Here is a 27,795-nt window from a genome sequence, read left to right on the forward strand (position 1 = left end):
TGAGTCCCTAGAACACTGGAATAGTAACAGCCAGCAGTTAAGTGAAGTTTTGTCAGTCTTTCAGAGACAAAAGACCACAGGACAGGACTGTGAGCTTCGTCTACTTTCATGAAACTCGTAAATGGAAGAAGTGTAAAGAGAAGCCAGGCCAGTTGCAAAGGATGGGCCATATACATGTGTCACTGCAGCTCAGTAAATGGCACTCTCCAGAATCTCTAGAGATCCTCAAGTTAGCTGTATTCACTGAATTCCTATTTTCAACATTAATTATTGGCTCAGAAAAACTCCAGAAAACAAAGTCTGTACAAATCATGATATGCTGCCAAGAAAAAATGAAATGTGCAAAGAGCTCCATTTTGTTAAGCTTTCAATTTCCACAGCAAAGCTGTAGCGTATGCTGTCCCTCTGCCCCCTGCACCTGCATGTCAGCTGGCATTTTAAAATTTGCAACAAAACTTGTAGAGAATAGTACATGAAAAACTAGAACTAAAGGAGAAATAGACAGTCACATCTGAACTGAAGTTGTCAAATTAGGAAATCATCTGTACAAAAAGGACCTTCTTTATTTAACATGAATGAAACTGTATGAAAATCCACAGGCTGCCCTAAAGTCTGTGGGATCTAATGCTACAAAAAAGGTAACCTTTTAAGTAAAATTTGTAAGAATTTTACAAAATTTTTTAAAACCCCTGAAATTTTACTAAAAACAGTCCCTTGGTATTGTGTGTTCCCATAATTGTGCTTGCTAATATTACATGTTTTTTCTCTTACTATTTCAGTGTTAAATTTTCTATCCATACCACTTATTTCCTTTACATCTAAAGATTCACAGATGATGTGTTCAAATCATACTCATTTCTTCCACTTACTGCCTTAACATGCCATTGCTGTGATGCTTTATATAAATTCTGCTGCAGTGGAGCTCATGTGCTAGAACCATCACTCACTGTTCTTCTGAAAAGACTCAGCATTTGGTTTCTTCTCAGCTGTTTTCCTTCAACTCTGGGTAACCAGGTAATTCAACAAAACTTAAAACCATGATTTTATCCTTATTTCTCTCCATACTATCAGGCTGAGAATATTGATTAGAAATAGAAGCTTCACTGCACTAACGATCTTTTCTACATATTTGTGTATTCCAAACAAACTTTATGTCTCATTTTCTACCTCTGGGTTATATTTCCTTGCATCTGTCCATGTAACACACTTTGATCTTTAGATTAATGACACAGAAAATACCCAAAACGACTGGAAATTTGAAAGCGCACATGACTCTTCAGAAGAGAGTAGAATAACTTTGTGTCCAGTCTAGGCAGTAAGTAGGTATGGGTTTATAAAAGCTCATACTGCTGAAGTTTAAGGTAACAGTAATATTTTGTCTGAGATTCAGACTCAAACTTGCTACTCTTTTCTGCAACTAGTCTCAATAGTCTACTATTAACTTTAGATACTGGAGGAAGGAAATAAAATGATTCAAACTGAACTGGGATCTTTCATTCTCAAAAGAACAGACATAACTGTAGGAATGAAATTAGTAATTAGTTACACAGAACTCCCCTAAGAAAATAAAGAACAGAGAACACTAAAATAAATGGAGCTAAACAGAAAGTACAAGTTTAAAATGAATGTACCTGCTCACAGTACAGCTGACAAATTTTATAATTTGATTAGGAGTCTGAAAGCATAATCACTCATGTAGTAGAGGTTAACAGAGACTCCTGAAAAGAGATTGAGGTCTGTAAATTTACGTCATCTAATAATTCAAGTGATCCACCTTCTTTACTGAAGTTGAGTCATTTACAAGGCTTCTGCTTCTAGAAATGAGGATGAAAGTCACAAAGATAGAAAATTCTCTAAGGAAAATGGGAAGTGTGGGCCAGGAGGAAGGAGGGAGAAAGGAAAGCAAAATGCTGGTTGGTGTAAAAGAAAGAGAACTACCACAAAGATAAATGAAACCCTTGTCTCAGTGAAAAGCAACTTAGCTTTATGAACTGCTACTCACTGTCAGGAATATGAACTATTAAAATTAAACAAGTTGATTTTAATACGCCTTGGTAACTGTGATTGATCTTATGGAACTGCTGTTGACTAAGTCAGGAAACAACTTGGGATCCAGTTTAAAATGGAGTTTTTATTCCTTGTTTAATGGATTTTTGTACCTAAGGCTAGTACAGTGTTGTAAAAATGATTAAAACGTGCCCTATCCCTGTGTAATCAATAAAGCTTCCCACTCAAAGATTGGCTCATTTCCAGGGACTCCTCAGCATGCTTGGCCATGCTGTGTCTGTAGAATTCCAAATAAGTCATCTATCATTATTTCTATACACAGGACTCATTAGACATCTCATCCTTCAGCTTATTAGCACTGAAGTCAGCCATACAATCAAATCAAAAGGTCACCTATTAACAAACATGCAGTTAGACCAAACATACATCAAAATCTTAACAGATATATGTCAAAATACAGTAGCAGAGATGGATAAAAGACTGACAGAGACATTCAAGACATGAAATGCAAAGCATTTACAAATGAAAATTGGGTGAATTCATTCTAGTTAACCAAAGGAAGTATAACACGGCAGGTTAAACAAACTGATCTTACATTTTGTTGAACACAAGAAGGAAAATCCATCCCTCTGGCTTTCAAAATTCTTACACCACTGAAATTCTAACCTCTTTACATTCTATGAAAAAGTATTTAAGATGTAGAGAACACAACAAACAGCTGGGGACTTCAGGTGTTGGTTTTTATTTGTTTTTTTCTTTCATATGAACAAGGTTAGTTAAAAATATGATAAGTGGGTTTATCTAGAGAAGTGTAGTTCCTTTAAGTACTACCCATAACAATGCTATACATTGCTTTTCACTAAAAAAAATGGAAAGAATATCCATACCAACTAGATCTCCAGTAACAATGAATGCTTGGGGAAGGATATTAAGATGATACCTGGCACGCAGGTGCCAGGATTTTTGGGATTGTTTCCTGTTTTGAGCAAATTTAATCATGGACTTTTTACTTGAATTTGTCCTTGACTGCCTGACACACTGCTTGTTCACAAATTTGTCATGTTTTGAAAAGAAACCGTCATTAATTGGCCTGTGAGGAACCACCTTAGCTACTGGTCTTGTTTTTGGTTGTTTAAGTTATGAGTAACATTAATATACATTGAATTTCATGATAAAACATGGAAAATTATATATATTTTTCTTTCAATTCAAAATAGTTAAAATAAACAATACACTTATCTTAAAGGCTTTTCACCTATGCAAAAGCACAACAGAAATGTTTTTATTTTTGTTATTTTCTGCCCAAGCCCACCTTAATAATAACTTTGATGTGAAGACTGATTATATTCTTGATCATGTTGAAAAGGAAATTGTATTTAAATTATCTGCTAAATAAACCTATGTTCAATAACAAGTCATCTGTGTTTCTCAAAAGTCTACACATCCATTCTGAAACAAGCAACTTGTGAACTGACACACATTCATTAATCAAAAATTTAGGAGGCACTAGAAAGAGGCACTTTCATAAGGGGAAACACACACTGGACTGTACAGATAATACCTTTTTGTTGAGAAAAACAAACAAACCCAAACAAAGAATCAATCAAACAAACAAACAAAAACAAAAACAAAAAACAGAGAAGAAATTATTTTAATAAACTGTGCTTGGAGTTCATCCCAGAAGCCTTCTGCCTTGTATTACCTCTACAGAAATATGAACTTGGTTTGCCCAGGGTAAGAACAGAGATCTGTGTCTGGGCTGGCTTGCGTCCATCTCTGCTTATACACAATGGAAACACAAATGCAGGAAGATCATGAGTTCTCCTCTTTATCACTTATTTTGCTCTTCTTCTGTATCTCTTTCTTTTATCTTTTTAATGAAGAAATTGAAACCAACCCTTCACAAGTGAATGGAGGTCTTAATACTAGATAAGTAAATAAATCTCTTCTTTGATAAAAGCCTATTTTGCTTTCCAATCAGTCTTCTACATTTTTTATACCTCCAGCTAAGTACCACCTGCTTTTCCTTCCCATTTTTTTCTGCTTTGAGGATGGTGCAATTTTTCATTAAACATAGAAGTTTCTGATACGAAGTATCTTTTAAATCAAGCCATCAAAAATGAATTATTACCCTGTTCACCCTTTGGCACCCCAAGCACACTACTGTTCTTAGGTTTAATCTGATTCTTTACTTTGTTCTATATGTGTCACAGTGCAAGTTATTCTAACTGGATATGTTGAAAGCTCAGAGAGATTGTGCTATTTACTGTGCCACAAAGCTTGTTTTCTCCAGCTGCAGACTTTGCTCATATTTGGCTCTTAACTGTTCCTTTGTTTTATGAGTGTTCATCACATATAATTGTCTGTACATAATTTGTGTACAAAAACCTCTAGTTTCTCACACAGTTTCATAATAATGAAATAGAACCCACTGAGAAACATATCAGAAATAATGTTTTCAAGACCATATATCTCCAAATTGTAAGAGGACCTGGTTGAGTATTTTTCTATAATTACAGTAATCTATATAAAATCACACATAACAAGAAATGACAAGACAGAACATAAAGAAAAATAATGATTTAAAAAAGAAAAACTGGCTTGCTTAGAAAAGTAGTTGTTCTCATGCTAGACCATTAGCTTTAATGGTAAATGAGATTTTTGAGGAGAAGACAGGGAAGCTAAAGTAAAGTGTCAGATTCTTTCAGAAAATCTAACCTGAGTCAAAGAATTTAATTATAATTACCCATTTATTCTTTATGCTTTCACTAAGACTTCTGCTTGCCATTTTTACATAGGATTCCATGAATAATTAAGATTTCAGTAACTCTTTAATGATAATTTCTTGTGAGAAAAGAGATTTGTTTCTGACCCTTACTGCAACCACTCTCTTAGATGAGCTCTTTCTCTGTTTCATGAAAATGTGAGGCACATTGGAAGCCAAAAAGCTCCCTGGAGCCTATTCTAAGGTTAACACCACTATTTGTAAATTAACCCTCAAAACCATTTCAGAAGTGTTGCAAAGTATTTCCAAAACTGTATCACAGATAAATATTTTCATCTATATTTATGTAAGAAACTCTAATCTTCAAAACACTCGAAGTTACAGAGATTAGTACGTGTTGGTTTGTTTTTTTCAGGAGTCTCATTTCTGATTTTGTATTGTTCTTCATTATCTTCGTCCTTTAAAGTAAATGTACCCCTCTATATCTAGTTCTTCTATTTGTATTAATTATACATGAAGACATTGCAACTTTCTTTTCACATAAAATCATTCTTATGTTCAAAATTTAAAAGTAATAATATTTTACAATTTAATTTTTTTTAGTGTAATCACAGAAACTGATCCATTAACTTAGGTATATATTACTACTCTGGAAGAAGAGGAAATGTTAAACGCTGTTTAGATGAAATGTAATACTGGCCAAACAGTGACTAAAAACATCCAACTGAAATGAAAACAGCATGAACCTTAAAATGCAGAGTGCTATTTTGCGCCTTAATTTGTGCATTTCCTGTTGCATTCAGGACAACTAAAACCCTTATTTGCAGAAAAATATGATACATACTCAGTGACCATCATTTCTGGCTATGCTCTTAAAAAAACAAGGAAAAGACTGACAGAAGTTCAGAAAATATTGAGTTAATATTCATTTATTTATTGCTTGACTTACATAAAACAAACAATTGTTGGTGATGTGATGTGTCTTAACTCATCTAATTGGCAAGCTCATGCTTTTTTTTTTGCTTTTTTTTTCTTTTTCTTTTTTTTTCTTTTTAATGAAAATCACTTGCAAGGATACTGAGAAACTTGTGAACTCTTTGTGGGAAGTCTATTCATTCTTTCATTATTGGTCCTTCAGTGGAACGTTATTTTACATTTCTTTAACTCTCTTTCAGGAGAATAGAACTGTATTTTTAAGTAGGACACAATGAATCTTTAAGCACTGCAGTACTTAAATGAACTATGAGATTTTCCTGAAATATTTGCAGAGGAAAGGATCTATGCAGGGTTGTTTCTTATTATTAAATATGCATATTAAAACAAATAACCTTGAATATAGGAAATACTTACTGGTGTTCATGTGACAAAACAGCTAGCAGTAACAGCTTATATTCCAAGAGCACCTTTCACTTTAGGTGTTACCTACTAATGGTTATCTGATCAGGATTTATATGATGGATAAGCGCACGTTACCCATCCAAATGAAAGCAGAGATTTGAACTCTGGTCAGGATACTACAGCCAAGTTGAGCTAGGTACATTTGGCTGAAAATACCGCCAACTACTGGAGTGATAAGTCCATTCAGAGACTGAGTTGGAGGTTTAAAAGCATTAAATAAAAGAAACAACTATGAGTCAAGTTTGTACCAAGGACATACAAATCGCGGTTGACAATATCAAGAATCAATTAAGATATCTCACACTGGCTCTGGAGCAGCTTTTTTGGATATGAATACTTATATCTTCCTAAACTACAGACATTAAGCTACATGGAAGATGAGAATGTTGAAGTCTCCTTTGTGATTACAACACAAGTAGGAGAAAGGAACTCTCATTTTGGCTCAGCAAAGGCAGTAATGCAAATTCCAAACATAAAGCAATACTACAAAAGAGAAAAGATGTGTTCTATAACCAACCACCTTGTCTGACAAGAACTGTTTTGATCATACAGGCTTTAGTACAGCCTGGAAGCCTTTTTATGTTTATGTCTACAACAACTTTACTAGGAATTTTCATGGATCTTGTGCTTGGTTTCAAGAACACTTCTGAACTCAAGCTATTCTCACAGATTTTCAGACATAGTTAAAACTTGTATCTAACGCAACCCACAATGGATACCACCATTGACTCATAATAACTTCTGTATTTATCAGAGATGCCAGAGATTTCATACCGTATGTTGCATTACCTCATTGAGCATTTCCTTTGCCTAAATCTACATAAAAAAGTATGTACAATGGAAATGGGCTTTCCAATATTATGCTAATAGTTTGGGAGCAGATCTCTTAACAGATAACAAAGAGAATTATGTGAGGAATTAAAGAAAAATGAAACACAAAACATTCTTCCTCTAATTAAGAATTTCCTAATTATGTCATTTTACTTAGGAAAAAAATGGTATCAAATAACATCAAGTTTTTATATGGAAGATACAAAGGACAAATAACACACATTCAATTAAATCTCAGATTGAAATAGGCTACATTATATACTAAACCTAAATCTCTCGAACAATTGAATCAGCTAATCAGCTAACTCATTAAATGCAATAAAAACATCTGCTTATAACATAATGAAATCAAGACTTCCTACACCATTAAATTCTGCATATGTAAAATTATACACTTTACTGAAACAATGAAATAGATAATCAAAACCATTAAAACAAATCTGTCCAATACCAACGTGACATTTTAATGTAACTCATTAATGATTGATTTCTACACTGAAAGTGATTATTTTGTGAATTTGCACAGAAGATATTGCAAAAGCCAACTCTATAATTTGTCTTTCAGAATCTCCACTTGGTGCTCATTGCCATGCTCTGTCACTTTAAGAGCTCCAAGTGAAAAATACACTTCTCTAAGGCAGATTTTACAAGATAGCAGAAAAGAAGGAATGCTGCACTTGCATGTGTAAGCAATAACCTCCAAAGACAGAAAAATGTTTGAAGTGCTTATTGTAGAAATTCTCATTTTCTTCAGCTTGTTTCAGAGGTTCACCTGAGGTGCAGAACTGAATGCAGCTAGAGACAATAAGGTCCATTCTCATGTCAGAGAACACGCCACAGATAACTAACACCAGAGACCAGGAACCACAGGGTTTACCAAAGTAACTGTGAGTCTGAAATCAAAGACTGAAAATTCTTGACAAAGTAAAACTAACCTAGTCTTAATAATTCCAGATATTTATATTAGCACGTGGTATCACTTACATTTCTAGAAACACTGTAATTTCTGCTCTCTTGGAATAAAGCTGGTTAGGAGCAGAAAGACTCTTACTGTAATATATATATGCTGGAATAATATATATATATATATATATATTACATATATTTATATCATTATTTTATTCATCATGAAAGTGGTTCTGAAAGCTTCCACAATCTATACTGGATTATTATTATTATTATTATTTTTAGTAGTTAAATAAGTAGGGTCTTTTATGAATGGAGTCTGGAGAAAGCGTTGATGCTAATTTGCATAATTATAAGTATGAAAAACTCAGTCATTCCTTCTCTGAGTCTTAATAGTCCAGTGGGTTAGCAGCAAATTACAAGCCTCATTGGACAAGAAGGTTAGATGTTTTGTGAAGGTGTCTGTGTAGGCTGTTAGTTAGAGGGCATGATAAACTATAACTGGTCTCAAGATGGGAAAAAAATAAAATTAAAAAAAATGAAAACTAGTGCTTATATCTTTCTGAGAGCCAGAAAAAAAAGTAAAAAAGAAAGCAGGAAAAGCACTCAGGATATTTGTTTGCTGTTACAGGGAAGTTTTGCTGATAAATCTCACACATTATTACTTAGAGTGAATTCTGTCTGAATTCTTTCATGTCACAGGCAGCAAAATGTTCATCATCAAACAAGGGCTGGCATCTGAGCTAAATGCTAAAAGTGGAAGTAGGCTAAGCTTCTGGATGAGTCACCTATTAGTCTGCCTATTAGTCCTCACAGCAGGCAAACACCCTGAACTTCAGTGCTCAGGCCCATCTCTACTAATAAAAGGGTTTAGCAGAAACTGAAGAAGTCTGCAACATGATGTAGAAATTCATCTCTGACCTGAGAGCACTAAATCACAGGATCAAACTCTTGATCCAAAACCTTGAAACTCTTTTTAGCAGCTAACACCTAAAAGCTTAAGCCTTTGTGAATTAACCTTTTCACAGGTATGCCAGAAAATACTGCACTGTGTGAGCTTTGTTTCTTTGATTATCTGCTGTACAATCTAAAGAACCACATTTTGTGATGGTCTGAATAGTAGTAGCACTTTTATCAAAGATTAACTGAAGTTTCATCCGAAAAGGATGATACATATTTCACACTTTCAGAAATTGAATGTAAATTAATGCTCTTAAAAACTAACTGTGTGAAGCTTTAGATCACACCATCAGGTATGTAAATGGACACGTACATACATAAACTACAGACAGATTCTATTACAAGCCTGTGAGGTAAATAAATGTATTCTCAAATTCTTTCACTTCAGAATGACTGAAACTAACATAATGGTTATGATAGTGAGAGATAAAATACAAATGAATTAAGAGTGACTACTGACCCTCCTGTACTTTATAGGAAGAAATACAGTCTGCTATACTTTGTAGCAAAGCCAAACTCTTCCTCCACCAACTATACACTGGTATTGTTGAAGTCTGATTATCAGGAGTTGAAAATGACCTGCATAGTGGATGATTTGCACTCTCAATAATATAACAGTTAGACAACATAATGATATTTATCCTTCCGTATCATCACCTGTGGTTCCTGGATTCATGACAGAGAATCAGGGAATTGAAGTACCATTCTGATGAAATAACTCAAATATTAGTTGCACTAACCTGGACATCCATTCTTGAAGTTCCATTCTACATCATAACTCTGCTGTCCACAGCAGTTGAACTTGCAAGTTATTTTCTCAGTCCTTCAAAAGAGAGAAAACAGTGTACATTACTCACCGTCTAGTTATTAATTCAGAAATATTTTTAGTTTACTTCCAACAAATAATTAGTTATTTTACATATCAAGTTGCATGGTTTAAATTATAATCTGCTTCTAGAAAACTTTCTAAACAGCTTAGCTGTCAAGCCAGAAACTCCAAAAGTCTAGTGAAAAACCTCGTACAAGCAGAAATTACATATTAACTTATTTTGCTGAAGGAAATTTCTGTATTGTGATTGTTTTGTTGTTGTTGTTTTTTGTTGTTGTTGTTGTTGTTTTTTTATTCAAAACAAATTTAATATTTAGACCAGAAGGTAATATTTTGTAGGATTTGCCTATGCCTATGTGTTACAAAAGACTAACAGTCAAAGAATGACATTCAGATATATATACATATAAAATTCTAGGGAATTCCAAACTTTACATGGAGTGTAAAAAATCCTAATTTCTACTGTAGTTTATAAATAAAAAATAATAAAAAAATACCCTGGTTAACATAATAACAGCTATTGATTCAAATAACGACTTTAAGCAGTGATTAAGAATTAGACCACAGACCCAGATCTCAGTTTCAACTCCCAATATATAAGAAGGTTTATTTAGAGAAGGAAATAGGCTTGAATCAAACTAACAGCAACTCCATGAACTTTATTCTACAGCTCAGCGTAACAGGAATGAAATTACTTTCAGTTGGCTGTATCATTAGCTCTCACTATGCAGTTCTAACAAGTGTAAATGGAAAAATTTTTACTACTTACTAAATAAGACAAAGACATTGAGTGAACTATTTTAAATTTAGATCTTCTTATCCGAAATCTTCATATTAAAAGCATACGGAGCCTGCAAGAATACTTACAATAAGTAAGTATTAATAATAAGTAAGAATAAAACTAAGTTAGATTATTTTTTTTTAGTACCACCAGATATCTTTTGGGAAACTACACCCCCAAATTTCTAATAAATTATAAAAATAATTGTGTCTTTAAAGTGTTTTGGAATGTAAGTTATAGAACTAAAATATACCATTGAGACTATTGTTTTCTAACATATTCACTTCTGTATTTGTTCCACCTCTCTGACTGAGAACTGGGTTGGTCTTAGACTGTGAGCAACAGTTTTCTTTTTTTTCTGATTTTTTTCTCCTTCAGTTGAATGAACTATTCCACACTGTTGTGGTGGGAAAACTTCCAGCCCAGGCTAAAGTCACATTCTGCAGCTGAATGTATTTTTTCCAGAATAAGCCAACTGAAGTGGTTCAGCAGAGTGCAGATAACACTGGAGTAATGCAAGGAAGGGAGCAGAACTGCAGGCCAACAGTGGAAATACTCCTTTCAATGGTAGTGAACAATTCAATACGCTCAGCTACAATACATAGCTCTACTCAAGGAGAAAACATCACAAGTCAGTTTTGTCTGAGCTCACTGGAGTCATGTACATTTACACTGGCTGAGGATTTATCTTCAAAAATTCATACTTCAGACAAATAATGTAACAAACTCCAGGGCATACATACTATGACAAGAACTGTTGCCTCTTCTATTCCTCAAAAAAATTATATCACTTTGTTCAAAAAACAGCTACATGAACTATTAAATAAACAAAAGATTCTGACAGGGTTTTCTAAAAAGAACAGGGTGCACAGGATGCTGTTAAAGATCTGATTTGTACACAGCTATGCTATTTTTTCTCTTACCTAGTTTACTACCTCACCTATATGAGAAATAAGGGGGTACTGTAGACACTGTAGCAAACATAACTAGTGTTTAAATGCTGAAAATCTGACTTCAAATTGTTCAGGTCAGGGATTCTACAAGGGTCATTTATTTTAAATACAGATGTGTTCTAAAGTCATTTTATTCCACTGAGCCCCAAATCAACTTTGAGAAACTCATTCATTGAGACAGTAACTGTGCAAGCTATGTACATCCAGTGACAAGCAGGAAAGCAAAGGGCAGTTTGACACTATAGTTAAGCTTTGGTGAAAAATGTACATTCACTCCACTCATTCCCTGCTGTTCTGCCTTCCTTTTCTTTGCTCCTTGGCCATATGATATATGATCTCATCTTGTTCCTTGCATACCACATACTTCCCCTTGCACCTGCTTGGTGTTTGAAATACCAAATTCTTTGTTGAGTTGTCTGTCTTTTCTAAGTCCAAGGAAAACTGCATTACTCCGTCATTTTAACTTGTTGCCACGTTAGTGTGTGGAGCAGGCTTACAAAGGTTTCTATTAAGTGACAAAGTCTGTGTAAAGAGAGTACTCAGAAGTGGACAGTATCATAGGATCACAGAGTATCTCAGGTTAGAATGGACCCACAAGTAATATAAAGTTTTACTTCAGGCTCTGCATGGGACCACTGAAAATTCAAACCCTATGTCTGAGGGCAGTGTCCAAACACTTCTTGAGTTCTGTCAGCTTGAGGTAATGACCAGGGCCCTGGGCAGCTTGTTCCATGCCCAACACCCACTAGTGAAGGGCATTTTCCTAACAACCAACCTGACCCTCCCCTGACAAAGCTCCAGATGACCACAGCTGGCCAAAGGGATTTTCTATACTGCATGACATCATGGGGAAAACTATATAACTGAGGGGAATTGGCTGAGGGGGCAGCACTGCTCAGGGACTGGCCAGGCATTGATCATTTGTTGGTGAGCAACTGTGTTGTGAACCACCTGTTCTGTAAATATAAATACAATTGTCATTACTATCATTTTTGTCTCCCTTTTCAGTCCTAGTTTTTATCTCAAGCCATGAGCTCTACCTTTTTTTCCCTGATTATCTCCCAAGTTTCACTGGGAAGGGGAGAGAATGAGCAAAGGGCTGAATGGTGTTTAGATGCTTGCCCAATTAAAAGAACAAAATATGTTATATGCTATGTTACCCCTTTATCATGTAAGCAAAAGGCATGTACACATCTCCAATATAAATGAGCAAAAGGGAATGAGGAATGCTTCTTGCCCTTTTGCAGAGTTTTCATCAAATAAAAGGTACTAATACAGTATCTCCAGACTTCAGACTTAAGACTAGTGTAATGACTCCAGAAGATATCAGCAAGGGGACGGTGGAGCAAGGGTTTTGGTGGGTTATGCTCCAAAGTTGCTCATCAAGGATGTGCGGAAAGAAAATCAGATAAAATAACGGTATTAAACACAAGAAAGCATAGTGAACAATGCAGTTTGCATTTCATAGAGTAGTTCCTAGTAGGCAGGCTTGCAGCAAGGCTTTTTACAGAAAAGTAGCCTGGTGTAGCTGCCTTTTGTAGTCTGCTATCTTCTATGGCAGCCTCAGATAATTTGTATCGCCTGCTTTTCAGCACCTCTTGTGGGAATAAGCTGCTTGAGTAGGTCCCTACAGCTCTGACCAGCTCTGTGCCTTGGAACAAACAACCATAAGCAATTTATTACAGAAGACTTTTCTCAGCCTTAAAGCGGCTGGATTCTCATCCCTCTGATGCACATGGAACCACACATGCAGACAGTGTTCATTTCTGAGTCCACCAACATCACCATCAGCACTCCTCAATATGGAATGAGCAAGAGCACACAGACCATTTTCTGACATTGTTTTCTTATTCATCACCTGAAGAATCTCATCAGTTTTGGAAAAATGAGATGTGAAAATTCCATGTTATTTTCCAGATTCTTTTGCCTCCGTCTTAACTGCTTTTTATAGTTACCCCCCATGTAGCCTTGTCCCTCTCCTATAGGCTTCTCCCACCCTTTCTGAGTAGCATTTGTTTGCAAATCAATGAAAGTTAAGTTAAAATGACTGCTTGTTTCCCTGTCACTAGCATTTCCTTTTGTAAAAGAATAAATAAAATCCTTTATTGTTGCACATGAAATACAAGGAGAGACTTTCTAATAAACAAAAAGATACAATTATCTATTCACTGTTAGGAAGGCATTAAATACATCTAAGTACAATAATCCTCTAGGAAAAGATTCTAATTTGCTGAATGTACAAGTTGCAAAGCAGGTAAGGGACCTCTCAGAGCACTGATCATGGCTCCCAAAAGTTCTGACCAAACCAGACGCTAATAAAGAGGATTGCAATGGTCTGTCATGTGTGTCAGTGCAGGCAGCGCGGCAGAAGCCATTTGAGATTGTTCCCTGCTGTTCTCCAAAGGCTGCAGCAAAGGTAATAAAGAGGTGTAAGAAAAGTTCAATACCACTGAAAAATTCTCTTTATACACTAACAACTTTGCACAATGTCAGTGAGCTGAAGAAATAAGATTTTAACATTAATGATAAATGCTTTATTCTAGTGTTTTATGCTATACTCAAGAAAATGAACACTACACTCATCTCGCAAGCAAATTCATTTTCATATGGTATAAGTAGAAAATAAATAAAAGAAATGTGATATATATAACTGAAAAACAAGAACTGTATTCTATAAGGAAAAATCACATAAAAGCACAGCATTTTGGTTCTATTATTTTGTCCTCATTAGGCTGAAATCAATCCCTTTCCAACTCAGAACACAAACCAGACAGCATGTAACAAAACACCTTAAAACTGCTTTAAAAAAATAAAAAAATAAAAAAATAATCCAGGATAAGAGAGAAATATTAAAAACAGAAAAAAATCCAAAGGAAAACATTCATATGTGCAGCTCATTTGCATTCTTATCAGGGCACTTACCCTCAGTGTTGATACCTGGATTTGTTACCCTACATTAATAATACTAGTTATTTTCTGTGTCAATTGAGTGCCCTATTATGTTTTTTTATAGATTTTTCAACATTTTGCCCTGAAGCTAATTGCTGAAGGCAATTCTTCTCTCAAAAAGGCTTGCTGAATTATTGAGTCCATGCTGGTAAAAAAGAACAACACAGATCAGTTGCTTTTCCCATTTGCTGTAAGAAGCAGAGTCAAGTGCATTCAGTTGAAGAGAGTACTTTTAAAAATCATGTTATTTCTTTTCTTTTTTTCTTCCCTGTAGAACAAGTTGCTAACAAGTTTTAATGAAAAGCAGCAGCACTTATACTGAATAACTAAAATGAAGCCCAGAAGATGCTGCCATTGAAAAACTTTCTCTGTATGAAATCTAGTAGATTAAGATTCTAACATGAGAATGGATTTGAAGCATTCCTGATTGTTTCCAGTAAACTTTCATCATTCATATATACAGAGATACTATGGCTCTATTCCAGTGTTACTGGTCATTAGGAGAGATTTCCTCTGATAGATCATTTACAAATGCAAGCCAAGGGCACAAGTTATGTGTGAAGATGTAATCTTTATAGAGCTGATGTGATCTTCGTGGATGCAATATAACTCCAATAAATCTACTTGTTATATCAAGTTTCAAAGAAACTGAAATACTAGTTTGGATTTCAAAACAAGAAGAAACAAAACAACAGGCCCCTCAGGAAAATAAGATTCAGATTGAAATAAATGCAGGTTAAAAGAATGAAAACCCAAAACAAACAATGCAAATCAGGAGAGGTGAAAATTCAGAATTCAATAATTCTGAAATAAACCTAGGGGTGACAGTGGAAAGCTAATTATATCTCTATTCACATCACAATGCGTAAGTCTGAAAGGTTAATGTAATTTTGTGTTGCATAGACATACTTATTATATCAACCAGAAAGAACTAATAGTCTTCTCTACAGCATGACGACACCTGACATATTGCCCTGGGTTCTAAGGAACTCATTATTATGATTTAGAAGAGTAACATATGACATTTAATCTCAGTATTTTTGAAAACTAGGTTCAGATGACATTTCCTAGCAATTTTATGAGGATTTTGTCAAATTTAACAGGTTGTACATTAGATAAAAAAGAACAACTCTATGATCTGTACTGAATAACCATGTTTTCCATATGATTCTAGCCTGTTCTGAATAATAATAATAATAATAATCAGACTTACTCCCAACTTTTAATTAACATTTCTGCAAGGCAAAAAATTCCAGACACTACCTCATCTCACTTCACAATACACCGGCTCCCCAGCCACTGGGCAATAGGAAAGCCCAGTACTTCCAGATAGAGCTTCTGTGCTCTTTACACCATCAGCAAAGCAGTGACTCCAAAGCTGCAGACTACAGGGGTATTTATAAAGTATGCTGGCATTCAGAGTACTAACATATCAGTTAAGTAGAGCAGACAGAAGGAACCTGACAGGAAATTATTTAAAAACTGCAGTTGACAATAGTGATTATTTAAAAATAAAGCAACAAAACAGGCAAATGGGATGCAAAAGAAAACCTTTGTCACAGAAATACTCTCTTGTTTTTGCTAATGTTCCAGTCATGCTTTGTGCCTACAAGTGAAGATCAAGAATGAATCTTAACGAAAGAAAAGTAAGCTGAGAGGAAATGTACTTTTTGTTCTAGAACTCTTAGAATTCTTGTTACGATTTTCACACTTTCAAAGTACAACAGAACCAAAGAGGATATTAACCAAAGGGACAAGGCTTTCCTTTGTATTCTGCACTGATGAGTGTAACTTTTCCCATGGTACTGTTCTTAGAAACATACTCTAGGAAGAAGAAATAGGTCTATACCTGTAGAAGTTCCTGAGCATTTTCTTGACACACTACTAGAATATAGAAATCAGTAGACTTTTGTTGATTTATTTCTGCTTGGTTTCTCCAATGATTTCAGGTGATTCACTGTTACAGTGATGAAAATCCCAACAAGTACAGCCTGTTGAAATGTTTGCCCTTTTTTAGTTTCAATAGAAAGGTCTTTAACCAAGTTGCCAGCATCAACTCTTCATCCTTTTATTTTTATTTACTTATTTTTCAGTCTGCTCCTAAAACCAGAATGAAATGACTGACTGTATTATTATTTCCTCCATGCTCTGTCTCTGCCAGGGATCCAGCCATTGCAATCAGTACTTCTGGCCTATCTCTGAGAATGTCCAGAATTGTTATTATCCTTTGGGAACTAAATAGTAAAATTTGAAATTGTCTTTCAAAATAATGTGAAGTGAAGCTTGATAAGTACGAAAGCTCCGGGTGCTTGTTTGTCAGAATTTGAATCCCTAGGGAAAGGCTTGCTGTCAATCTCAACATGTCATTGATTTTCTCTCTACAGAACTGAAGCTCTTATTTGGATTCTGCAGCCTGCTACCCACACACATTTGAAAAGTAGATGATTGTAATTTTCAAGCTTAAGAGCAGTTCTATAAATACAACCCAACATTCAGTTTTACAGAAGAAAATTTGTCTGGATGAACTTTGTGTGCAAGTGTTCCGCTACTGTGAGTAATCTTGCTGTGAAAATGGCACCAAAAGGTTTATTTTCTGTAGCTTGTCAATGTGTCATCAGAAACCATTTTAAAAGGGGGCAGTTCCATGAAAAATTAATGTGCTACACAATCAAGCTCAAAAGAATTTGTCAAAACAGCAGTTGATGTGCTAGAGAAGCCAATGTTGATGTAAAACATTTTTATCCATTAATTTTAATGAATTAGAATATTACAGTCCACAAAAGATGTATAAACACACTCAACTGTGTGACAGCAACAACACTGTGCTTACAAACACCACTGGCTACTTCTTGGCCAGAACACACCATTCTCTGTCCTGTTGATATACAGATCCCCATTTCCCACAGAGCAGAACAGCTTGTGAATATTTTTCCTATGTTCCTTCAAGGAACATAACCTACCAGCTAAAATCACAACTGCCCTTTAATAAAGTTTTGAATGCTGTCAGCAATGCAAACAAACAAACAAACAACCCATTGCTGAAAAGAAACATGCCAATTCTTCCTCACCCAGGAGATACTATCTATGGTGAAAACATTGTTCTTAACACTGTATTTATTTGAGGAAACTGAGTTGGCTAACTGCACAAAATGCAAAGGATGATATTTAATAAAGACAACTATGTGATATAAATGTGAATCTTCTTAATTGAATGCTTCCTTTATCTACAATTTTGAGGAAGAGAATCGGCAAAGTTTTTTGGTTTTTTTTTTCTTTTTTCTTTTTTTCTCTTATTACTCTTCTGCCTTTGAAAAAGTAGTAGGAAGATGTTTCCTTTGATATTCAGATGTATTTTATCAGCAGACTACAGACTTTGGTATTTCAGTGTATTTTCTTTATAGAATTACAGCTGGGGCTCTTGTTCATCCCCATCATTGTTTGAAAGACTTTCATTTCAAAATCACTAAAATCAATTTAATATCACGAACTGATTCATATAAAAAGAAAGTGATGAAACCCCGGTGGCGCAGTGGTAGGAATGCCGCTTGGCAACACTGGGGCCTGGGTTCAAATCCCCCCTGTGGCACAAGTGGTAGAAGTGCCGTTCTGCTACACAGAGGCTCAAATGGGACTCGATGATCTCTAAGGTCCCTTCCAACTCACACGAGACTATGATACTACGATGATACTACGATAACTGCTTATAGCAGTACCTACACTAATATTTCTGTTGATGAACACCAGGTTAAAAATACTTCTCCTGGCTTTTCAAGTTTTCTATCTTGGGAATCAAATTTATCCAGTGAGACAAATAAATAAATAAATAAATAAAAATTATAATAATAAAAGTTTACCCTTCAATATTTTTCCCCAATACAATTTGTATCAGCATGTTTCAAAAAACAAAAACAAAACCCCAAAAAGCAAAAAATCCAGAGAAGGCAATATTTTGAATCCTAATGGAAATCAGAATCAGAGCAGAAACATTGGAGGGGAGCAGGGCAGGGATTTGGTTGTGAGTGACAGGTCTGAGTGCGAGGAAGTAATCCTGCGCAGAGCAGGTATGTTTTTGATACAGTCTGTAGGTAAAATTTTCCCTGTGGAAAAAGCTAGTACAAAAATCCATGCCTTTTAGAACACTGGGAAAGCCCTTTCAGAAACATAAATTATATCACCTGCAAATTGAAAGAAAAAGTAGATATTGTGAAAATCAGGACCCTAATGGAAAATTAAATTGATTGTGCATAAATAACTCAGATTTTCTCAATCAGAAAAATACACAGAAGTAGATTTATTTCTTTATCCTTTTAGAAGCTCTTGTTCACATAACTTCTACAAGCCTTTCTGTGATGTGTTAGTTTTAATTCTTTGTTAGTACAACCATTTCCATATTCAAAATAGGGAAAATTCGGCTGCTCCAGTCTGTGAGCCCTGTGCAGCTCAGTGAATGCTGATCACCTTTGCTGCCCAGAGGTAGTCAACACCAGCCTCATCAGTATGCAGCTGTCAATCAGGCATGAACAACTCCTTAATCACTGAATAAAAGAAATGTGTGCCAGCAGCACTGGATAATATTTGATCTGCAAAGAACTCAATAGTTGATAATATGAACTAAACAGTCTCGATGAGATCTTGAAAATTCTGGAAATCTTGTCAATGACACACTGAGATTTCAAAGAGTTTTTGGCATCAATACAGTTAATGAATGAGTTTGGTGTTCATCTTCAGCTGGATATTTCCAAACAAACTTCTGTGTTTAACTGAATGCAGATGCTGCACCAGGAATAGTAAAATTCCATGAGAAACTTTTCTTTGTTTTTATTTTATGGAAGGAATTTAATGTTTGTTGGCTGAAACTCTGTTTCCTACAACAGATGTATGAAAACTAAGGCAACAAATTGCTAATTCGATAAATGACTCTCTACTTAGAATTTTCTTCCTGTGACACTGTACAGCAGTCCTTGTAGATCTGGTCTAGCAGTCTGCTATCACAGAATCATAGAATCATTATATGATCTGGGTTGGAAGGGACCTTAGCATCACGTAGTTCCAACTACCCTGCTCCAGGTAGGGACACATCCCTCTTGACCAGGTTGCTCAATGCCCCATCCAGCCTGGCCTTGAATGCCAAGTAGTGTTATAAGGAGAGGATATTCACAACCTCATTGGGCAACCTGTTCTGGTGTCTCACCACCTGCACAATAAATAATTTCTTCCTCATACCTAGTCTAAACCTATCCCATTCCAGTTTAAAGCCATTTGTCCTCATCTTTTTGTTACATGCCCTTATAAAAAGTCCCTATCCATCCTCCCTGCTGGAAGGCTGCTGGAAGGTCTCCTTAGAGCCTTCTCTTCGCCAGCCCCAGGTCATTCAGCCTGTCCTTGTAGGGGAACCTTGTGTGTTCCCTTTTTGATCTGGTTCTGTTCACCACTTCCAAAAATTCTACTATTAACCAACATATGCCAACCTGTTTTTTCCTCTCTTCCAGTTCTTTACCAGTTTACTCAGGGTCAGGACAGTGGTTTGCAAAGTTTACACTGATGTGGATGTAGCATGTTCAAAGTCTCAGTTAAATATCTGATATCTACCTGAGACTCATCTTTCCTCAAATAGGAAATAGATTGGTGACTTTCCTCAGCATGGCACTACATACATGCTTTTCTACCTCTCTTTTTTAGTATTTCAGCACATTTCACGCAGACACAAGCTCAAAAGCACTCAGTGCTGTACAAGTGGGAAATACAAATAAGAGGATAACAAATGGACACACAAATGTAGGGCTATGCTATCTTTCAGCTTCCCAAGATGTTCCACGTAATCGTTCAGTATTACCAGTAATTGACATCATTCAAAAGTACAACGAGACTTTTCAAGACTAGTAAAATACATATGCACTGCTGGTTATCAACTAAAAAGAAGTATAATTGCTTCAGCAATGTTATGGTTTGGCAGCTGATGAAAAGGAAGAAAGGTGGTAAGTTATTCTTTGCATACATTCTTTTTTTAAGCCTCTATAGTGCAAATATCTTATGCAAACAATGCTGCTTTATCTTAAGAGACCACCCTCGGGACAAGGTAATTTAGTTACCTAGCAGAGGTTTGTGCTTAAAGGTCAAACTAAATTGTACCTTGAAATCTTAGCAATATTTTCAAGTTTGTTCTTGGGCCAGAATGCTGCTACTGAACATGGCCTTCACTGTAGGCTTTACTACTTTTCATAATAATCACCTGCTGCTGATCATTTAGTCATCATATTCAAATATCACATTTTGTTTTCAGCCAGTCTAATGTAATAGAAAAAAAAGAAACTATACTTGACAGAACACGGTATATATATATATATATAATATATATACACATACATACATATATATATATATAAAACATATATACACACATATATATATTTAACACATATACAACAATCACTATCATATGAGCACTTATTAAAACAGGCATTCTCAAATTATATTGGCTTTTCTGGCATGTAAGTATGATATAGTCTTCATGTAACATTTGACTAAACATTATACAGGGAAATACAATTTCTCAGTGTAGTCTAAAGATACATTTGCCACTAAATTCAATAATATTTGGATAACAAAGTTTGATTACTACTCCCTGAAACACAAAACTTTATTATTCTCCAGTATTTTCCTAGCAAGAGCTTCCAAAAAGCTTTTGGCCATTGTGCCAGCCATATGCAAGTCCACTGTCGAGTTGCTGACTGCAGTACAGCCCACTGCAGCTAACTGGAGTGTCTTGCAGCAGCATACAGGAAGGATACAGAGGTCACGTATTTTTCCAAACATGAACATGAACTTACTGCTGCTAGAGATGGAAAATCAAGGGCTTCTATGCATTTTCCTATTAGCACAGAGAAACAGAGCTGATTTGCACATGCCATATATTATTTTAAGTTTCATATGCCATGTAGAATCTGCTGTTAGAGCAATAACCAGGCTCTTTAAACACTAAACAGGATGGAAGAAAGACCACAGTGGACTGAAAATGCCAGTTTTTTGTTAGTTTAGTATTCATGACCTTCTAACATGAACTCTCTGTGTTTTGGAAATGTTTGATGTCATGGCCTCTCTCTGCTTTAGCAGAGAAAAATCAAAGAGCTTATATCACTACTGGCAGCATCACACAGAGAAAGATGCAGACTGCAATCCACAACACCAAAAATCAATACAGTTTGACTACACCAACTTCCAGCTTAGTATTTATTATTGCCTATTGATGCTTCCCATTGTAGCCTATAATTTAAGCAAAAAGGAAACCTTCATGCTAAGGAGTCCTCTATAATCTAGGTGCAATACTTTTAAAATTGTTATAAAAAAGCTCTGGACCTGCAATCTCATTCTTGTTTTTATTCCTATTTCATTTATCCATCTAACTACAGAAAAATCAAAACAATTTCAGTTGCGGTCTATTATGGGAATGACTGATACCTGCAACTGAAATCTAACAATCTGTGATATGCAGAATTATAGGGCATCAGGATAGGAAATGAAATAATGAAATACTTAAAAATAAGATTTTATGACTTTAATTTGTTTGAAGCATTATTTCAGAGCTCATTTTGGAGAACATACAGGGTTCAACAAGAGTTGGCAGATCTCTAACTTATTTCACCAGTATAAAAATAATCTATTAAAGAAGTATAGAAAAAAAATAATAGAAAGTGAGACGCAAAATGGTCTTTTGGACAGGGGAGGCATATTAGCAGCCCATATTTCAGTCTCTTTTGTTGCACTGCTTTGTGGCATACATTTGAACACATAATTTCACCTGTCTTTCAAGCTGATATTGAATTATTTTCTAAATGACCTATCAAAGTCACTGTCACCAGTGAGACTTTCTGGAGAGGATCTCAATTATCCACAGGACAAAGCAATTCCTGCGAGGAAACTGAGGGAGGAGGAAGGATCAGATCACCCAGAGCTTCAGAAAAACAGCCAAAGAACCTCCCATGCCACTGATTACAGTAATAAATAGAAATCCTTCCACTGATTTCAGAGAGCTTTCAGGTCACACACAATTAGTAAAACCCTTAGATGTTTCCAATTCCAGTGACAGAAGCGTGGTCAGGACTTTGTTCAAAGTTCCTGTCTACTGACACCACCAATACAGTATCCTACCCACGAGTCTGCACTGGAAATAAACATAACCTTCGTATTGCTTTCTAAAGGTTTATTCCCTGAGAAGAATTGTGCTACTTGTGAGATACACCAGTACCACTAACCTTCAATTCAACATTAAAAATACTTTTAGAGGCAAAATTTTGAAATACGTAATGCAGTACCACAGTATAGAATCATGATGATATTTTTGAGCAGGAGGAAATGCTGTAGCCCAAGCTTGCTTTTAAACCTTTCAGCTTTTGCTTTCATAACAACAGTTGTGAATGATTTTTTTCTGTATTCTGAGATATTTGTAAGAAGTTTATCTGTACTGCAGATGGGCCCATTTGTAGCTGTTTTTTGTTCATGCAGAGTTTTCAGATCATCTGCAGCATGAGTTAATTTGAATGCAATCTTTTACTCTTGGTGAAATCTTCAGTCACTGATCAGTGCACTGTAACGCAAGGCAGATTCTAACAGCTATTATATAACATTGTCCTACACTTGGGAAAAGGATAATAATGAGAAGAGAAAATGTATCTACTGTGTTTTCCTGACTGTGCCAGTTTTCTTCTTAATGGTCAGTTATGCAAGTGTCCCATGAGAATCTTATGTAGTAATTTTGCCAGAATGAATACGCTCAGTTCAAAAGACTTCTTTCCTAAGGAATTATAAAAGTAAGAGGTGACAAAGAATTGCTAGATCACCTTATACTGTTACTACGTTGCATATTTAAGCCCCTGTTGTATTGAGCTTTCTTTATTTCTGGTATGGCAGTGAAAGAATTTCATTGGTGTAAACTGCTGACAGAAAAAATCCATGAGAGCAAAGTGGACAAAAACCAATTCACGTAATTATCCAGATTATTCTCTTCTATAAAACAAAACCCTCATCTAAACATTTAGAGTTGTAATTTTGCATGGCATTCCACAGAAAAAAATGTGTGACTCAGATTTAAATCATTGAATCACTGAATCACCAATGTTGGAAAAGACCACCAAGATCATCCACTCCAACTGTCCACCTACCACCAACATTTCCCTGCTAAACCATGTCCCTGAGTACAATATCTAAATGCTTATTGAAGACATTATAAAAACATAACTGGAAGTAACCTGGTAGTAGATGTGGGACTGTGCAGTACACGGCTGCTATGGAGATTTCCCTCTGTTAGACAGCTCTGTTTACCACATGATAGGTTTGGAAACAGCTCTGCTTGAGAAAAGCAAAACTTTTAAAGATTTAAGCAGAAGGTGCTTCTTTTTATAAAAGGAAACTTAATGAAATAAGAATAATGATAAAAATATTTTGTTTTTTATTACAAAACTTTGAACTACAGCCTGACTTTACATTTATGGCCCTTGGTGAGACTAGAAAATTTAATGAAATATAATCACATTGGTGTAAGGACTGTCTATTTAAACTGCTTTTTGATCCACCTTACATCAGCACAATTCATAACTGTGTTGAAATTTTGACAGTAAGCAAAAATGTTACTACAATTTTGTTTATATTACTGCTAATATTAGAAAAAAAGTGATTTTAAAAGTTCTGGATAGTGATAGCAAAAAAGTGATTTTTAATAGTGCTGAGTTAATTAATTACTATCAAAAGCAAGCAAAAAATTAGAACATTAGTATCGAAAAACAAGTAACTGAAAATAATTAAATATACATGCTTTTTAAACTCATCCAAATGGCACGGTGAAATGCAGAAATCTCTGGTTCATTGTGGAGAAGGAAAGCTTTGTCCTAAAATATCCCTAAAAGATTTCAGAATATCAGAAGCTTGGGCATATAGTCCAGCTTCATAATGAGAGAAAGATCAAATAGGAGAGCTTCCGCTGAACTTGGGGATGGTGACTGCATTGCCTTTATGTCATGTAGGCATACAGTCAATCCAAATTGCTCTTAGTAATTAGTACACATAGGTCAGTCTGAAAATAATGTCTTCTATTTATTCCAATGGAAACTACAACAGATTCGAAGTGTACAATAATACTATTTGATAAATTCTCAGCCACAAAACACTATTTTTGAACATAGTCAGCTATGCATTTTTGCCAGTGATGAACCAAATTCTGCATGCTGTGTTCTGCAAGGATTGATGAATGTCAGTGTGTACTGCTACACCACCAACATCTTTCTCTGTTGTTACAGGCCAACATAATAAAACAGGCATAACATTTGGAGTAGCCTTCAGATATGTACGTATATATACACACAAATCTACACACATACACGCATATAACCTTAGGGGAATATAAATATATACATATACATATATATGGGAACCTACAGAGGTTGTGTTAGAACTGTACACAGGATGTAAATAACAACTCTAGCATGAAACTTGAATGGCTGCAGGTGATTACACACTGCATACATCTGATTTGTCCAGGTTGTATTCACACTCTTCACACATGCCTAGGGAGTCTGTGAGCACTTTACTGCTTGCACTGTGCTCACTGGTCTAGAAATGCAGTTCAATATCAGTAAGGTAGCCTGGTGCATTACTGAGTTGGAAGAGGAAGCTGGTTATTATGTGGAAGAAGAAAAGTATGTGCAAGAAAAGGATGGGAAATAACCCTTTTTAAGATTTCTGATGGATAATTCAATTAAATGCCTGAAAAGACTCTGTGAGAAAACAAGTTAGTAAGTCTAGGTAAAAATGAAGCCAGAGACAACTCCCTCAAATCTTCAGAACATCATCGTCATTTAGGTTCTACTTTCAAATTCAAAGCTGAATAGTTTCTAGAGTAAAACATCTGCCAAAAAGAGTGTTTTATCATGTCCTAATAATTAAATGGTGTCCATTTTCAAATGACCTTCAGAAATGTTTCATAAAGGACTTCAAAATATATATTGGCCTATACCCAAACTGTGAAAATATCTGAAACACGACAAAGAAACAAAGAGGTAAGGTTTTCAAAGACTACCACAACCTCATAATTCCAGTAAAATTAGATTTCACTTTTATTCTATGCTGTTTCTAAAAGTCTATTTCTTAGCTTTTCATAGCCTTTTTAAATTTTTATTTATTTATTTATTTTAATTTTTATTTATTTATTTTTTTAATTTATTAATTTGGATCATTCTCTAACTTCTCAAGAACTATAGCAAGACTTTGCTTTTAAAAAAGACTCATTTAATTTTTAGTAATAGATGTTGGTAACTTCACTCTTATTTCTAAGTCTTTATATAATAGATAACAATGTTTCTCCTCAGAATTGAGATAAGAGATAGGTGACGCTCATATAATCTTGGCATGATCTGTCAGCCAGCAGCTGGACAGGTACAGTTACATAATGACTTGAAGACTTAGGGGACAAACCCCCCAAAAAGGCATTTTGTTGCACAGTAAAATTATAGATTTTATTTCTCTTTTTCTGCAGCAGCACGCTCCCCTGAAGTGCTAGGTTCATGCGATGACTTGTCCCTGGCAGCCTTTGGGACACAGCCTGAACTCTTGACAGAAAAGACCAAAGTTACAGAAGTCACAAACATGGAATTGGCAGCCTGGGAGGAAACAATGAATTCTATGTCTCATAAAAATCTGTTCAGGGACCTGCTATAGTCTGGAGTAGGAAAACTGAACTACTATGCTTGAGAAAACTAACGTGTGTTCCAGAAACTAATTTTATTTACTCAGAATAATTCTAGCACATCAGCTACATGCTCCTTGATGGATTTAATTTTACACAATTAATTTTGCAGAGTATCACAAAGACAAAATAAAGCACAGAATAATCCAACTAAATTCAGACAGGAGAGAAAAAAACACCCCCCAAAAACAACTATAAGGGGATTTAAAGAAGACAGTGATTAAAAAAGAATTTTGGTTTAATTATAAAACTTAGTACTTCATACATGTTGTACTGTTAATACTCAGGGTTAACACCTCAAACTAACACTTTACGTCAGCCTGTAAATTACAGTGAGTGCTTTATCAGATTATGACCTGATGTGGTCATCAGCAGAATGCTGAACAGACATCCAAACAATGATTGCTGATTTGTAATGACGAGAAAGTGACAAAACGATTATCAGTGACACATTGAGTTTGCAAGAGGAGGGAGATAAAATTCAACTGATTCAAATATTGGTAAACAAACTCTACAATTCTTGCCGCAGTTATACATATGTATATATGTATATATATAAAAGAAAGTGCTACATTTCTTTCTTAGCTAGTAAAAGCAAATGCTGTGTCAAGTATAGAAGATAACCAGATTAACAGCTGGATTTTTTTCCAAAGATTCTAAGTATTTTGAAAAAATGATGAAACAAATGGAAATCCTGTAGGCCTGCAGTAATATAGGTCAAAAACTCCCCTGGAGGTGATAAGGTCACGTTGGATGGGACTCTGGGCAACCTAATCTAGTGTCTGACTCATCGGGAGGCAATCCTGCCCAAAGCGAGGGCGCTGGAATTGGACAATCTTTAAAGTGCTTTCCCAGACTTTATACAATTGTACAAAAAACAGTAATGGTGGCAGAGGTAAATTATGCCCAATTAATGAGAGATAAGAGTCAGGCTGCAAGACTGTAGAATGGGAGCTTCAGCTGGAAATTGAGAGGTTTTTATGTTGCAGCTCCTAGTAATGTACAGAGCATGTGAACTAGGAGCAACCTTTTCAGGCTAGAAAGAGATAGCCTTGCTTAATTTAGGTGAGTCATTAAGATAGGACCTACGGGGATAAAGATTACTTCCACTGAATATTGTGAGATGAAATAATGTATATTAATCATGTTTGTTCATAGAAAGTCTTTTGGAGGCAAATGCTGACTATTTAAAAAAATACCTCCTCCTTAATTTTCTACTTGACTTTCTATTTATTTTTTTCAGAACAAAACTGAAATCAGAAGTGCAGAGAACTTTATGCTTCCATTTTGCCTTGGTGCCAAAAGTGAGAAACAGCTTTAGAGTAACAATTCAGAAAAAAATGAAGAAAATTAAAACTCATTTTTTATTCCTCATTTACCTATTTGAACTGTTATTGAGCTATTTTGCTAAAAAAATAAAGGCTGGAGTTCAGATAAATTGCTACTATTCATATAATGCTTTTAAAGCAGGAAATGCTCAGTACAGGGAAATATAGAGAACAGTACTTTCAAAACGTTGGTTGTATACACTTATGTTAGGAAGGACTATTAAGTCAACTCAGTGATAATGGAACAATATTAAAATTCTGAAAATATTCCATAGGATGAATACACTTAGGGCCTGTTTAGCAGTATTGCTGCACTAAAAATGTTGCTAAGACCAGTCTGAATAATTGGCTATTATATTTTTTCTGTCAAATGCAAATCTCAAATAAAATCAAATAC

At 35.2% G+C, this 27,795-nt stretch overlaps 1 long non-coding RNA gene across 2 annotated transcripts in view; it reads right to left on the reverse strand.

The window, feature by feature from the left end:
- Window positions 1-27,795, reverse strand: part of LOC107313530 — a 55,957-nt gene that overhangs the window by 25,393 nt on the left and 2,769 nt on the right. For both annotated transcript variants that reach the window (XR_001555037.2, XR_004307157.1), the window contains exon 2: window positions 9,568-9,650. This is a non-coding gene — a long non-coding RNA (uncharacterized LOC107313530). The remainder of the gene's footprint in view (window positions 1-9,567; window positions 9,651-27,795) is intronic.

Source organism: Coturnix japonica, chromosome 4 (genome assembly GCF_001577835.2).
Source record: "Coturnix japonica isolate 7356 chromosome 4, Coturnix japonica 2.1, whole genome shotgun sequence".
NCBI lineage: Eukaryota > Metazoa > Chordata > Aves > Galliformes > Phasianidae > Coturnix > Coturnix japonica.